Source organism: Canis aureus, chromosome 18 (assembly GCF_053574225.1).
Source record: "Canis aureus isolate CA01 chromosome 18, VMU_Caureus_v.1.0, whole genome shotgun sequence".
NCBI lineage: Eukaryota > Metazoa > Chordata > Mammalia > Carnivora > Canidae > Canis > Canis aureus.
Genome location: NC_135628.1, coordinates 21757184 through 21773575, shown reverse-complemented (window position 1 = coordinate 21773575; position 16392 = coordinate 21757184). Strand labels below are relative to the sequence as shown.

General features: G+C 42.2%; 1 long non-coding RNA gene across 1 annotated transcript in view; it reads right to left on the bottom strand.

Annotated features, from left to right (window-relative positions):
* Nucleotides 1-313: 313 nt before the first annotated feature.
* Nucleotides 314-16392, bottom strand: part of LOC144288728 (uncharacterized) — an 87517-nt gene continuing 71438 nt past the window's right edge. The window contains exons 2-3 of the long non-coding RNA XR_013356711.1: nucleotides 12984-13258; nucleotides 314-2842 (exon numbers count right to left, since the gene is read on the bottom strand). This is a non-coding gene — a long non-coding RNA (uncharacterized LOC144288728). The remainder of the gene's footprint in view (nucleotides 2843-12983; nucleotides 13259-16392) is intronic.

Here is a 16392-nt window from a genome sequence, read left to right as displayed (position 1 = left end):
TTGAAGGAAATATGACCTCATTCTAAAAAGATTTTCCTTTGGATGGTCATATGGGTGGTTGCCTCTGGCCACTTAAGATGAATTGCAAACTGTTTTGTTGAAATCATCACAAATTCTTTCTTTCTTTCTTTCTTTCTTTCTTTCTTTCTTTCTTTCTTTCTTTCTTTCTTCCTTCCTTCCTTCCTTCCTTCCTTCCTACTTTTTTCTTTATCTCTCTCTCTTCTTCTTCCTTTTATTCTCTTCCCTTTCTTCTTTCTTTCTTTCTTTCTTTCTTTCTTTCTTTCTTCCTTCCTTCCTTCTTTCTTCTCTCTTTCCTTGGCAGTCATTTTTTTTCTCTAGAGCTCAATGGGATTCCATATATGTCTTCACTTAAGGCTACTACCTACCTTGCTAAGTGCAGGTTGCTCCTGACAGAGAAGTATGTAAACTACATTTCAGTGGAGCAGAACCCTGTGAAAGCATGATTTATCGTACATGGATTTGGATATGCTACAGTTCATTCTACAACTGCCAAAATATTTCAACTTCATCCAGAAAACACTGAAATGAGAATAATAACTCATGTTGTTATGGTGCTTTACAGTTAGCAAAGTCCATCCATACACTATGTATTATTATCACAGTTGGGCTTCACACAAGCCCGGGAGACAGGTAGGGCAGTGGGCAGGGCATAAGCTTAGATGTGGTTCTTGTGCTTGGTAAAATCACTGCTGCTTTGAGGGTCCAAAGGTACTTTATTTTTTTTTCCTCAGGTTCATGTGTTTCAGGATCACTAGAGAAACCAAAAGCAGAAAGGCTCATACTTTAATACGGAAAACCATACCTTGGCTAGCCAAGGGTGGATAATGGATGACTGGTGGCAACCTTGAAGGCAGGGATACTAAATAGTCAGTTTCACTTGAATCAACCTGGAGTTGAGGTCAGAATTTCCGGATGCCACCTGGCTATTTCTAAATGAGGGCTGTTAACCCAGAAAAACACATTCTCCTATTTACTGATGCATATTCCATTTTCAAGCCAAAGGGTGAGCTTTTCATTTGCTCGAATCTGACTTTTGTGAAATGGAGAGAGACTCTAATATTACTTTGTGAAAAGTTTCCCCTGCCTCAAGTGGAGGTCAGTACACTTCCACACATTGGTCCAGGTCACAAGCCTGGAGCAAAGGAAGGCCAGCCCAGATTTCCCCACACCTTTTGCAGCCGTCACGTTAAACCAAGTCCAGAGTGATCTCATACATCTGCATGTAAATATGCTCTTTGCTTCTTGTCTTTTTAATTTCTCAAATTGCTCTGAAATTGTACAGTAGCCACCCATATAGCATGAGATTTTTAGTTTATAAAGGTGATTGCCCCCAAATTAACATTAAAAAAAAGATAATTAGGAAAACATCATTGCCTGGCAAGACTCATTCATGAACTATTGGAGAGGGTGGCTTGCCCCTATGAAACCACCCATGGCAGTTTGCCTGGAGGAGTTCTGGCTTCCGTTATCATCCTGGCCTAATTATTAATGGGCTCTCTTTCAGCTTCATGATTGTCCCAGTTTGGATGCTAAATTACATAGTCTAAGAACTGTAGGAAAATCCAGTCAATGTAGGTCTTATTTTTTTAAGGGCTTGGAAACAACCTGAAAAGGAAGCTGGAGGAGTGAAAAAAAAGAGCAATCTGTGCCGTCAGTTCAATTGTTGGGCCATAGAAGACTTGGTGAGATTGTATCTGTTTTCCTCATGTAATTCTAATTATGAACCAATAATGTGGAATAGAACTAATTTCATTATAACCACGAGTCTGCAATAAAGCAAATGCACAGAATAATTTGTTGAGTCATGAGGCTCAGCTATAGATTAACTCCAGTGCTTGTGCGGCTGCCAAGAGGAAGGCCGCCCCGCACCATCTCATGTCACGGCAGCCTGGGCGGCGGGTACAGAGAGCTTGTCTCTGCTGCCTTTGGTCAGTGAATTGCAAGGAGATGGAAATGCCACCCTAATTAGATTCCGGGCAGTGTGAAAGCCAGGCCCACGGGAATGAGAGAGCAGTGGCCACAGCACGCCTCCCTGCCTGGGCCACATGTGGCACATGCAAGGACGAGTGACCCATATGCCCCCAGCGACGGATAAGCGCCAGCTTTAGCAGAAGGAACAGTGGCATTTTTTAATTATGGGAGTTTGGTCTCCCTTGAGCAAAACAAAGCTGTGTCTTTTCATTCCTGGGGGCATTTGCTGCCCTATTCAAGGCATAGGTTTTCATCCATCCCCGTTGTAACCACATGTGGAACCAAACGCTTTCATCCTCCAGGCATGAAGTCAGATGCATCGTTCCAGATGCATCATTTCTGCCTGGTCAGCTCCATTTTGGTCTCCAAGACCAAGTCCTTGAACCTTCCAGGAGGCTTCTCCGACCCTTCCTGTCCTTTCTTTGCATTCCCACCAAGGATCTACCCACAATAAGCACTCAGAGAGTGTAAAGCTGCTCCTCAGAGTTTCCACATCCTGCCATTCACATTCAGGCCACATAGCACATTATACCTTCAGTGACAGCCATTTACTCCTCTGTCTCCCCTGCTAGAGCCTTAGCTTCTTTTTTTTTTTTTTAAACATTGATTTCTTTTTCCTTTTTTTTTTTTTTTTAAAGTAACCTCTTCGCCCAAAGTAGGGCTTGAACTCACCACCCCAAGACCAAGAGTCACATGCTCTACAGACTGAGCCAGCCAGGATCCCTGAGCCTTACCTTCTTGACATCAGTTTCATTGTCCTTCGCTGGATGTCTCCAGCCTCACCTGGTGTCATACATAAAGGCACTTGGTCCTTGTTCGTGGGATGAGTGTATGAGCACATGGAGCGCATCTGAAAACAAAAATAAGTAGTATAATAATAGGTACAGGATGTGTATCAAGCCCTTAGTATGTGACATGAGATAAATGTCATATATGTGTGTGTATATATATATATATATATATATCCGATTTTTAAAAATTGTGGTAAGAAACATATAAAATTTACCATCTTTACCATTTTTGCTGAACCAGCATATAGTTCAGTGGTGTTAAGTAAATTCACATTGTTGTGCAACAGATCTCCATAGCTTTTTCATCTTGCAAGACTGAATGGTATGGTTTATTTTAAGTGCTTTATAAGCATTATTTCATTTAAACCTCACAGTACTAGAGATACTTATTAGGGATAATGATTATGATATAGGCACGAAGGGTAATTAGTGTTCCCATTCTGAGAGGAGAAGTTAGGCAACCAACCTAAGGGCACAGAACTAATGATGGCTAGAGCTAGACTTGGAGCTCATACGTTTTCATTATTTTCTGCTTTGCAGTTTTACACTAAGAAAAGATACCATAAAACTGTGGAAAGATATAAATTGAAGATTTTCATTTCATCTTCTATCAGATCTTTGTCTTTGAAAAGTGTCTGAAATTTTACCGGAAAGGGGCGCCTGGGTGGCTCAGTGGTTGAGCATCTGCCTTTGCTTCAGTCATGATCCCAGGGTCCTGGGATCGAGTCCTGCATCGGGTTCCCCTCAGGGAGCCTGCTTCTCCCTCTGCCTATGTCTCTGCCTCTCTCTCTGTGTCTCTCATGCATAAATAAAATCTTTAAAAAAAAAGAAATTTTATAGGAAAACAATACAAAGAAATTCATGCCTTTCTGTACAACTTCTCATGATGAGCACTAGGTAATGTATAGAATTCTTGGATCACTGTATTGTACACCTGAAACTAATGCAACACTGTATGTTCACTATACTGGCATTAAAATTAAAAGACTTAAAAAAAATAAAAAAATAAAATAAAATAAATTAAATTAAAAGACTTTAAAAAAATTCATGCCTTTTTATGGAGTTCATTATCATGATCTAAGAAAAATCAAACCAATTTATTGTAAGAACGGCTGCTGTAGATCATTCATAGAATTTTAGCAAAGAAGGGCATCTGAGAAGGTAGTTGAACCTAGACCTACTATTTTGTAGGTGTGGGACTGAGGCTGAAAGTCATAGTAGAAGTTAAGAAAAGGTCAAGGTCAGAGCACAGAGTTCTCACTACTCTCATGCTAATTAGATGACATCTTGGCTTGAATGTTTATGATGTTTTCTTTCTGGTTAACACACATGTCAGTCCCAGTAGCATTTTAAATTAAATATGCTTTAGTCTCTTTTCCTCCAGAGTCTTGGCTCCCATCTGAGTCAGGGGCCCTGGTCTAACCTGTCCCTTCAGCATGATGCTGACCTCTTTTTTTTTTTTTTTTTAAGATTTTATTTATTTATTCATGAGAGACAGAGACAGAGAGAGAGAGAGAGAGAGAGGCAGAGACACAGGCAGAGGGAGGAGCAGGCTCCATGCAGGGAGCCTGATGTGGGACTCGATCCCAGGTCCCCAGGATCACACCCTGGGCTGAAGGCAGCGCTAACCCACTGAGCCACCTGGGCTGTCCCTGACCTCTTTTTTTTACCATCTCTGCCCCATCAATTCCTTACCCTTTATCCCTTACCCAACAGCCCCTTTTTATAACAGATCTTCTGTGACACCTTCCTTTTCCCTCCAGAAATGAAATTTAAGCACAACCTACCCAAACACATGGATTCAACATCAACAGCAAAAAAAAAAAAAAAAAAAAAAAAACACACAATATAATGCCCTATCACTAATATCAAGGAAAAATGAAAGTAATTTGTGATAAAATATATACAATCAAGAAGTGAATGTTCCAGCATAAGCACAAGAAGACATGATGTTGCAGCCAACACTTGCTCCTCACCTAAAACCCCCTCAGAGGCACACTATGTAGGTGACTCAGATACCACAGGCACTGTTTGTCCCAGGCAGTGAACCTACAGGGACACATCATTATCACCCACATCATTACCATCCACAGTCTACACTACAGTCCATTCTCGGTGGTATACATCCTATGAATTTGGAAAAATGTCTAATCACATGTACACATCATGATAGCATCACACAGAGTATTTTCACTGCCCCCAAATCCTCTGTGCTCACCCTATTTCTCTCTCTGCCCCCTAAGGCCCTGGCAAACACTCATCTCTTTATTGCCTCCGTAGTTCTGCCTTTCGCAGAATGTCATATAGTTGGACTCATACAGGGCGTCCTTTCTTCAGATTGGCTACTTTCACTTAGTGATATGCATTTAAGGTTCTCCATGTCTTTTCATGGCTTCACAGTTTGTATCATTTTAGCACTGAATAACAGGCCACTGTTTGGATTGCCATCTTCATTGCTTCCAAATTGTGACAATTATAAATAAAACTGCTATAAAAATCTATGTATAGGTTTTTGTGTGGACCCCATTTTCAACTTCATTGAGTTAACACCAAGGAAGGCAATTGCTGGACTATGTGGTAAGAGTATGCTTAGTTTTGTACAAAATGACCCAACTGTCTTTGGATGTGACTCTACCATTTTGCATTCCCACCAACAATGAATGAGAGTTCCTGTTGCTCTGCATCCTCACCAGCATTTGGGGTTGTATGCTGACCGATTTGGGCTGATAGTTATTTTTGGCACCTATAGTCCATCTGAACCATAGTGACCAAGTAGATACAGCCCCTGCCCTCATGGGGCTCACGGGCCAGGAAAAGGAGCAGATACCAATTTATTATGGATCTACATAATCACACACTATGGGATGGTTTTAGGAAGCTATGAGAGCACACATGTGGGCCTGGCTTAGTCTGAAACCTGTATGGTGTGAATACTTGCACTTTAGCCAAACTTAAGCACCATTTACAGGGCACCTGCAATGTGCCAGCTCCTAGCCTAGTCACATTCCATACACCAGAGTTCTCCAATCCTGTCAAGTGGGTATTATCATGCCTAATTTACTGGTGAAAGAAACTGAGGCTGAGAGAAAACAAGAAATCTGCCCAAGGTTGGCAGAGTCCAAGATAGGGTTTGAATGAGGATGGTCAAGCTTTAAAACTCCTGCCTTTCTCGCTGGGGAGAGAATTGGAGATTCTGCACTTGTTCCAATGAAAATCTGTCTTATCCCTCAGGGGTTCCCCTCTAACTCACCCTCAATGGGCTACCACCTGCACCCATCCTTCTCCTGCCTAAACTCTTCGGAGCACCATAAGACTCTTGGTATAAAGGGCATGCCAGAGATCCTCTCATGGCTTATCCCTTTTTCCCTCCACACACCCTTGTTCCACAGAAGTGCCATGCTGGCTTCTCTGCCCATGCCTGTTCCTATCATACCCTTGACCCTTATTCCCATCTAGCCAATTCCTGTCTTCCAAGGTCATGTCCTCCAGGAACATGTCCCTGATTCCTCCATCTTTAGAGGCTTGTCCTATGTGCTCCCTCTCTAGCCCAGCATGCATCCCATAGATTGGGAATGGTGGTCGTTGCCAGCGTTTCTCTCTCCTGAGTCTGAAGCTCCTTAAAGGTCAGGGACCCCACCATGCCAGGACAAGCAATACAGGCACCTGGAGCTACACATCACATATCTGCAATTCAACTGACTCTCATCATCACAGAGAGGGGTGGAAGAAGAAAACTCCTTTTTTTCACTACATTTCACAATTTTGGCTGCAGCATTTAGATTTAAGCCAGATTCATCAATAGATAATTAACAACCTCAAATTCATCATTTTTCACTTGCCAAATATGTATAATTTAACTGGTTTCCCTTTCCAAGGAATATAAATATCCTTATTGGAGTAAGTTTCTTTTTTAAGAGATTATATATATATATATATATATAATTTATGTATCTATATTAATTGTAAGTGAGCTGTATGCCCAGCATGGGGCTTGAACTCACAATCCTGAGATCAAGAGTCACATGCATGCTCTACCAACTGAGCCAGCCAGGTGCCCCTGGAATAAATTTCAGCAACATTTTTTAATGACAAAATACTGTATTTTACAGTATTTTAGTTTGGTCTACAGTATTCATTCTCATTTCATAGACTAGCTTTTATTGAAATGAATAGGTCTTGAGAAAAAAATAAAGGATGGCTCAATTATTAAGTGTGGTAATTAATCTCTGAAATTAAAAACTGTCTTCTGTCCAACTGATTTACAAAGAACCTTTTAACAGGCAAAAGAAACTGCCTAATAATCTCCCTTCCTAAAAATAAAAAAAGCTAATAATTTTTTTTGCAGGTGAAAGAGCTTCTCTTCCAGATAACACATGGTTCCAGTTTTTAAATCTTATATGAGGGTTAATGTACTAATTATTTTTGACATTGTGGTAGTAACCCAATCGAAAAAGGGCTGAAAGAACTTTTCCCAGCCTTCTGCTCACCCCTCATCCCCTCCACATAGGCCTGGCCCCCAGAGTCCCAGACTCATAAATAAGTCAAGAATCACACTAACCGCTCTAGCGGGGCACAATTACAGCCTGTTACAATTCCACCAAAAAGGCACCAGGAGGCACTCTAGGACCACGTTTGGCAATTTTAGGCGCCATTTTACCCTTGGACTTGGGAAAATAATTTCTTGAAAAAACTGTTAACCTTCTGAGCTCCGGACGTCATTTTATTTATTGCTTTCAATATGCTATTGCCACTCATCTTAACTAGCTGGGCTTGGAAGGTTATTTTAAAGGACAGTGCCCTAAAAAAAGAGATACAATCAACCTTCCTCTTTGTTTCACCTCACTGTGGAATGCCTCTCTGGGGTGTGTGCGTGTGTGTGTGTGTGTGTGTGTGTGTGTGTGTTATTGTTAGCTTTACAATGGAAGAAGAAACCATTCGGAGAATCCATAGCTAAGATGCAGGGGATTTACCCCGCAGAATCTTGATGTTTCAAGCACAGGGTTTTTTTCACTGTTATTACCTCTGTAACTATTTTCATTCACATATTGATTCAATATCAGCAAATATTTATTGAAGTCCTTCATCTTCCAGTCCCTGGGCACACCATGAGACAGGAGCCACGTCCCATCCCTTGGGGTCTTAACCATAATGAGGTGGTTCTCTTCACTCCTGTGAGCCAGATTTAGCCTTAGAGGCCCAAAACTCCTAAGTGAAGGGAAACACTTTAGTGTAGATCATTTTTCTTGACACTGCTTTCCAGAAATACTTTTTCTTCCACAAGAAAATAATAAAATCGCTGCTTTCTATACGTGACGGCCTCAGACTGAGCATGAGGGATTAAAACTCTCTTTCTGGAACTGCATGCAAAGTGACTGAATTTTCATTCATCAAATGAAATGGAGGCTTGTGGTTTTCTGGATTTGTTTTTTCCTTTCAAAGCTCCATATTGATGAGAATGAATTACAGTATTTTGAAATTCATCAAGAGACGGAGGAAAGTGCCTCCGCTCTTGGGATCTTATGGAGCATGTTTTCCGGACTCAGCTGGGCTCTGCTTGGCAGCTCTGATGCCCAGGCTTGGTCAAAATGGGGTACAAGAAGTCTGTTTGCTCCTCTTTCCTGCTCCATCTTCTTTCCCCAGTGGCTTGAGAAACAAGGTGAGAGTACTGACACAGATTTTTTATGTCCATTATCTCATTATGCTCATAGTGACCCCATAGAATACCCCCACTTCTCAGCTGAGCACACTGAGACCTGTGCCCAAGGCCACAAAACCAATATCTAAACCCAAGTCCATCCACCTCCTAAGGTCATGTGCCCTCTGCTGCTCAATATAAACCTCCCAAAGACTGAAAATGACACTGCTGTGTGCTTCACAAGTCCATCTATCCCCTCGCTTTGCCCACAGCTGGACTGCATACCCAGCCTCCCTTGCAGTAAGGTCTGGCCTCGTGAGTGGCTTCTAGCCAGTGGAATGTGAGTAGAAGGAAGGTACCCCACTTCCAGTCCTGTCCATTGCCTATACCATCTTTCACTCTCCCTCTCTGCCTGTCTCAGCCCAACAACTAACTTCTTGGCTGTCAGGAAGGGATGAGCCACAGAACAAAAGATGCTGGAGTGCCTGAATCACCACCTGGAAGGTGCCCATCTAACACTGATGTTACATTGGATCCACAGGCAAGATAGAACTTCTGTTGTGTTGATTCACTGTGACTTGGATTGTTCGTTAAATAGTTAGCCTTCAACACATAATACGCAAGGGCAGATGATGGCATCCATGAAGAATTCCATTCACCCACCCAGGGGGCCCCCAAGGGGCTTTGCTCTTCCAGTTTTGTGATAATGAATTTGTCACAATCTTCTTGCTTTTAGTAAAAGAAGGCCATAGAACCAAGTGATCTCTAAGACTTTATACTGATCTGAGAAAGTCTTATAATTCCTCACCCGCTACGGTCTCTGACCCCCACTACTCATCCCTATACGTAGGAGCAAAGTTGCCTGGATCAAAGGCTTGGCCCAAACTCCTACCCACCCAGGAGTTTTTCTTTTCATAGAATACCTTTCCTCCACCTCCTGGGCAGCTCTAGGCAAGATACATCCCTCTCAATCATGGCAGCAATGGGAGATGCAAATTGTACCATCGGGGAGATGGGCATCTTTCCATGGCCCTAGCCCAGAATGTCATACCTCCCCTGAGCCCTCTGTGGTCTGCAAGGAAATAATAAGCACCTTCTGCCAAGAATAGGGCTGACTGCAGACCAAGACCTTGAAAACTGCTGGGCATAAGGAGAAGAAATAGAAGGCGTTCTGCAATTCAAAAGTACTGATTCTTCGAATGATGTCACTTTGACATCTATAAAACATACGGAAGATATTAAGAGTATCTTCACTAGCTCATGTGATATCATTTTCTGTCACTGGGCATGATGTGCTCAAAATGAAGATAATGTTAATAAAGAGAAAGATGGAGCTGAGAATTTTCATCACACAGGCTCCTAGCCAAATCAGGAGAGGCGTGTGTTGCTTGCAGCTGTGTGATTAGAGCTGGGTCCCCTAGGCTGAAATTCACTCCGCCCTCTTCTGGCCTGCCTCGGCACTTCTAGAGGAAAGATAGGAAGATAGGAATGCTCACCAATTACTCCCATGACTTGCAGCATCCATCCCTCTGTAAACTCCCTGAGGGCAGGGAACTTGGCCTTATCATCCCTGTGGCCTCACAGGGCCCCTGGCAGCCCTCTGCAGAATTGGATACTGTTTCGTTTTGTAGAAGAAAGCCAGTGATGGTTAAAACCTGGGGTTTTGAGAGTTGTGACATATTGAGGGTACAGATGTAAAAACCCCAAACTTGGTTACATGCGGTGGCAGTAATTGGCTATCTGACGTCAGAAAAAGGGCAAGTACATGCTCTTACTATTAAAATATAAAAATTTAAAATAAATGGGATTAACTGTTATAGTGGACACTGTTTGGGGGCTGGCCACTGATTTTCCTCCTTTCCCTCTTCATCTGTAAGAGAGTCGTCCCTCTCTCATCTCAAGAGGAGGAGTTGGGGTGGGTGGGGTGGGTGAGTTGACTCAGGCATGGCCATTCAGAAGAATCCTTTCTTCTCCATCACAGTCACTGGCCACCTGCAATCCACCCCTGGGTAGTTTCTGCAGAACGATGTACTCTCCATTTCTACCCTTTCAAGGTGTTTTTCAGTCCCTTGTAAACTGAAGTACCCTGACTACTCAAGCTATTGACAGGACCCACAATATGTATCGCTCTAAGGTACTGGAACCTGGCTCAACCCCACTTATAAATTACCATAATTACCAAGGGCAAAATCCAAGGTTAATGATGATACAAATTAATGCATACTTAAAATATATAAAAGTGTTCTATAACTACTATGAGAGGAAATAAGGTTAATTAGAGTAATTTTCAAAATATTAACAGAACCATAGTTCCAGCAAGTGCAAGAACATTATCAGCTCATTCGAATCATTAAAGGATTTAAACAATTTATAGAGCCATAGATGGAGCATTTATATTGAAGGTCGAAAAAGGGTAAACTATTTAGCTTTCTCTTGTGTGAGAGTCTATTTTGTTTTTACGTGCTGCAGCAGTGCTATATATAAGATTGAAACTGCTCTAATATTGCTTGTAGGTTTCTATTTCTGAAGAAGGGTATCTTGCTTAAGGGGAAAATAATTGATGAAGTTTAACCATTCACAAATGGACTGTTATTTGTAGATCTTCACGTTTATATGAAGATCTACCCTAGCGTGGCAATTTGTCATTTTTAGTGCTTATTTGACTGTCTATAAGAGCACAATTGAGTACAAAATGGCAATGTTTCTGTAGTGCCACTGCTCCTTTGATTGATACTGAGAAGATCCGGCTACCATTTTTAATTTTTAAAATGCAAGATTATTCTGGAGTAAATTAACCTAATCACACAGCTCAAGTAAATTAATGTCAGTTCATTACCTAATAGCAAAAATAATATTAACCTAAAGAATCTAAATCCACTTCTGACACATATTCAATTTTTATAATGTGACGTCGACAGGTTTTTTTTTTTCCTAGATTATATGTGGTGGTTTCCAGCATTAGCTTCTCTGCTAATTGGAAACTCTGAAAGCAAGAACACAAATATTCCCATGGTGTTGAAGAAGGGTTGCTTCCAGTATTGATCTAGCTCTATTACAATTCGGACACCACTCCACTAAAACACCACTGGGTATTTTGCGTGGCATGCCTGCTATAAATTCCCCCAGCCGAGCAGCTCCCCGGGCTTTTACCCCTGGGGCAGGAGTGGGATTTTTTTTCCCCAGGCAGCCGGGCGGCTCTCACCGGGAGAATTCAGGATCCGAGGCCTGCAGTCTGATCCCGCCGGGAGAGCCCATAGTGCAGCCAACTGTCTTCCCTGCACCCGGGGGGCTGCTCCCGAGATCCACCCCCAAGTGGGGCCACACGTGGGGCACACAGATGCAAGGAAAGGCCTGGAGCTCACAAAATGTCTTTTCGGCTTGAGCGGCTTGCAAAGTTGAGACATGGATGTTGCAACCTCGAGAAAGGCAGAGTCAAGACGGAGCTCGCCGGCTATTTATTTTCGTGTTGATGAACTCTGCCGAGCTCAGCCTGGAAGCCCTCCAAGGCCTGAAGTCTCCTCAAAAAGCAAAGTGTTCACCCTGCGTGCTTGGGGCTGCTTTTCCCGCCAGTTCCCTACTGCTTTCTCTCCCACCTAGAAGGTTCCAGAATATGTCTGCGCTTTCGCTTTGCTATTCCTCTTGCTCACTGATGGGTCTGTTCCTCTTTATCACCAGGGCCAGACACAGTGAAGGAAGAAGCCAAAGGGCCACACGGTGGAGGAACTTGGTGAAACGTCTTGCAGAAGGGCTGCCTAGGTAGAGCCCTGCTCCCACGTGCTGAGTGAACTTGCTCAGACCCAGGAAGGGAGTCAACTATTTAGAGCCAGACTTTTCTAGCTTAAATATTTGCCACATGCTGCACTGCAATTGTGGTTTTCATCTTATGAATCCTTACTTTTCTCCTTGGAAATGTAACAAGTGAGCACTGCTTTTATTTGTTGTTTTGGGTTTTTGGGTCCCCACCCCCCAACATGAGACGTGCAGTTTATAGACCAGTCTAGGTAAAACGATGATCTTAAATCCCTTCATTACTCTTTATTTTTAGGATATAATCCACTGTTTGTACTATTTTACAAATTTTAAATATAATCCTTTTCTAAGGATAAAATTACTCCATCCTCTCTATGGGAAACATGGGAGACGGGTATAAAATTTTTTAAAATGTTATCTAATCTCATCACCCACACTTAAGCATTGTTAACATTTTGATGTATTTCTTTTTCTCTCTCTCTGCCAGTTACACTATCTGCATGCTGATTTTTTCATTTGATCCTATATCATATATATTATTTATTAGCAATCATCTTCAAAAACGAGATTCCTAATGACTTTGATAATATTCCTCATTGGAATGTATTTAACTAATCTCCTGTTGTTGGATATTATAAGTAGCATTCCAGTAAACTCATTTCTATGTAAGTCTTTGGCCACAGCTCTCAGTAATTACTTACAATAGATTCCTAGAAGTAAAATTACCGGGTCAAAGTATAGGAATAGCATTAAGTTTCTTAATCCATTTTCCAAACTGCTTTTTTCAAAGGATGCCTATCAATTTACACTCCCACCTGTAGTGACTGAGATGCCTTGGCTTGCTGTGTTCTCATCCCCACGAAGGATTGCTGTTCTTCATCTTAGCCAGTATAATAGATACTTCTGTTGTTGGAACAGATGGTGTGGCCCAGTGGTGGAGAGGGTCGTAGACTGGTAGTCAGAGACCTGGGCTTGAATTTTGAGTCTTCCATTAGTCAGCTCTGTGACTTTGTGGGAAATCCTTTGCAGGGAGGATAGGCTTTTGGAATGTTAATGAGTCTCCAAATGAGATAATAAATACGAAAATGCCCTGTAAATATAAAATGTAAGGTTTTCTTCTTATTGTAAGTTATTATTACTACCCATTGTTACTAGTACCTAGGAAAAATTAGGAATTGCATAATCAAATTATAAACAAAAAATGAAATGCTATGGAAATGTTGATTTAAGATTTTATTTAAAAAATAAGAGAAAAGTAGGGTGCTTAGGTAGCTCAGTTAAGCATCTGCCTTTAGCTCAGGTCATGATCCCAGGATCCTGGGATGGAGCCTGGCACCTTTGGCTTCCCCCTCAGCGAGGAGTCTGTTTCTCTCTCTCTCTATCCCCCTCCCCTTGCTCATGCTCTCCTCTCTTTCTCACTCTCTCTGGAATAAATAAATAAAATCTTTAAAAAAGAGAGAGAGAGAGAAGATGACTTTCCTATTAGCATATTTTGTCACATTTCTTTCTGAGCTCACACAAAAAATTACAGTTTCTGAAAATTTAGATGAGCCTAACTGTAATACATGAAATAAAGTTGGCCATTGTCTTGGATCATGCAGATTAAGCCAACAGTTAACACACTTATGGAAGATGGATTCAAGGGTCAGTGGCCCTTAGGTGGAAATGGCAGAAACTCAAGAAAATTTTTAGTCTTAATGGACACAATTCAGTATGAGGCCTGCCCCCTAATCATGCCACTCTGTTCCCATCGTTCCAACACGTGATCCAGCATCCACATTCTTCCCCTTTTCTCCCCATTGATTTCTAGCTGCTTCTCCTTTGAGATTTGCCCAGGATCCCCCTTCTCCTCAAGTCTTTCCCAGTTACTATGGAGTGAAAGCTTTCTCTTTTCTAGATTCTTCCCTGCGAACCACCTAGGCCAACTCTGGATTGCCCACTGCTTTGTAAATTCCTTTCATCCTTTCTAGTGTGTCAGTATTTCCTCCCTGTCTACACTGTCAACAATTCGAGGACAGAGATTCTTCCCTTGCGTTTGCAGCTCTGTGCACACTCTTGGCCCTAAATCAAGTGCCCTTGAGGTTGACAAAAACAGAAAGTCTTACCCTGGAGCCAACAAGTCACTTTCCCAGTAACTCCCACTGGGGAACTTGCTCTAGACCTTGTTTCTCTCTTGGCGTGAGGGGTGGGGAGGGCAGATCAGTGCCTCCAGCTACATTGTTTCTGGGGACTCTTTTTCCCTCATTAATTGTGCTGACAGGATAAGAATAGCTCACAACCCAGCAGAAAGGCTAATGTGGACAGTTTTATTCTTTCATTTTTTTTCCTCACCCTACTCCTCCTGAGTCAACTTCTCCCCTCCCTGCTAAATATGTATCTCCTTTCTGATTAAATGTCACTGTCGTGTTTTTTGTTTTTTAAACAAAGCTAAAGAAGAGGTTTGATCTTGGTGTAATCATTGATTCCAAAAGAACTATTAATGTTCTGAAGGCAACAATGTCATACTCACATTTTGGAGAGGCAAAATATGATTATATTTCAATTCTAGATATGCTCCAATTTCCAAAGGCTTAGTTAGGATATGTGTGATTATAAGAAACAGAAAGCCACCCAAATTATTCAAGTCAGAGGGCAGAATAGAATAGAGATCAAGGGAGCTACACCAGCCTTCCCAGCACATCCAGCTTGAAATCTGTGATTTATGAAAGAGAACACTAGTTTTAAAGGCAGTGAGAAGGACCGTGCTGGACAAAGGAATTGCTACCATATAGCGAGGTAAAATTCTTTGCTTCCCATCAGACAACTGGTAGAGTTCAGAGAGCCTTTCTAGTTTTGAAGAGCTATGAGAGAAGGCTGCTGATGCCTGGCTTCATGGAACATAAAGACTGCAACCATGTATGTCTACAATTGGGGCATTAGGTCCTGGGCAATGACCCAAGACAACTTTCCTCAGACTTTACAACACAGTTACAAAAAGAGCACTTGGCAAGTGTCCTGAGAAGAGGTTCTGAGAAAGAGCTCAGCAACCCAGCCAAATATAATTGCCTCCCAAAATTAGGTCAAAGTTGCCAGCATTAGTTGAAGACCTGGAGCTAAAGTCAGAGCACTGACCAGTCAATCTGTAAACAAATTCATTATTGACCTTCTTCAGAAACCAGTTCAGGGGATCTGTCTGCTTTACTGGCAATCACATTTTAAGAAAACATATTAGAAGGACAAGTTGAAATCTAAGTTGGCCCTTGTCACCACCAAAGGGAATCATTCCATAATCCAGAACTTTCAACTACTTTCTTTCCATGCCATTTCACATTTTGTTTTCATGTGAGTGTGCTTTTATTTTTAGAATCATCTCATAACTTTTTCACAACCCCAGAATCAAAGACTCAAGATATGGGTGTGAACGGCCCCCAGCACGTGGTTCTGTGCTGTTTTGCGAACCACAGAGCTTTACCCTGGCTCCCAGACTCAGCCATGCCAATCCCATCCCATCCACCACCTTCCAGCCTCCAATCTTCTCAGCTTCCATGAACACAGGCAAAGGAGAGCCGAGAGCCTATAGCTGATGTCACTAACAGTGAGAAAGAGATGAAGGGCAGTCCACCAAGACCTAGTTCCAGGTATAAAACTAATACCGCCTCGGATTCTAATCCTGCATGGTACACCAATGTCAGGGGCTGAGCTTGCAGGATGTACCCTCCTTAAACCGAAGACCTTGCTTCCCAGGTACTGCAGCTGTTGAGAGGGAGGAAATGAAAAGGAAGTACAGAAGCCCCTTTGACCATCAGAAATTCTCTTTCTGCAGCAATCAAATGAGATAAAATCTATTGAGGGACTTTGAAAATGATGCAGTGTCAGGAGATGTGAGGCCAGAAAAGAGAGAAGACAAGAGGTATCATGTCAACTATTTCAGGCCAAAGTTGAATAAATGCTATCACTAACATTCTGAATTCAAAGTTCAAATCAGAGAATTAAAGTCAAACCAAAATCAGCCTGTAGAAGAAGCAATGTTGCTGTCCAAATGGCCCACACGCTCGCTGGCATTTCCAGCCTCTTATAGTTGGTCCAGGGGCCATGTGACTATCTCTGGCCAAAAGTCTTCTGAGCAGAAGGGCTGACAGTCTGTGTACCACTTGTGGCCCCGAGTGCTTATAAACAGAAATGAGTCCCACCCCACCCTTGCCTGCTTCCTGCTTCACTGCCCCCTGGACCCCACATATTGATGTG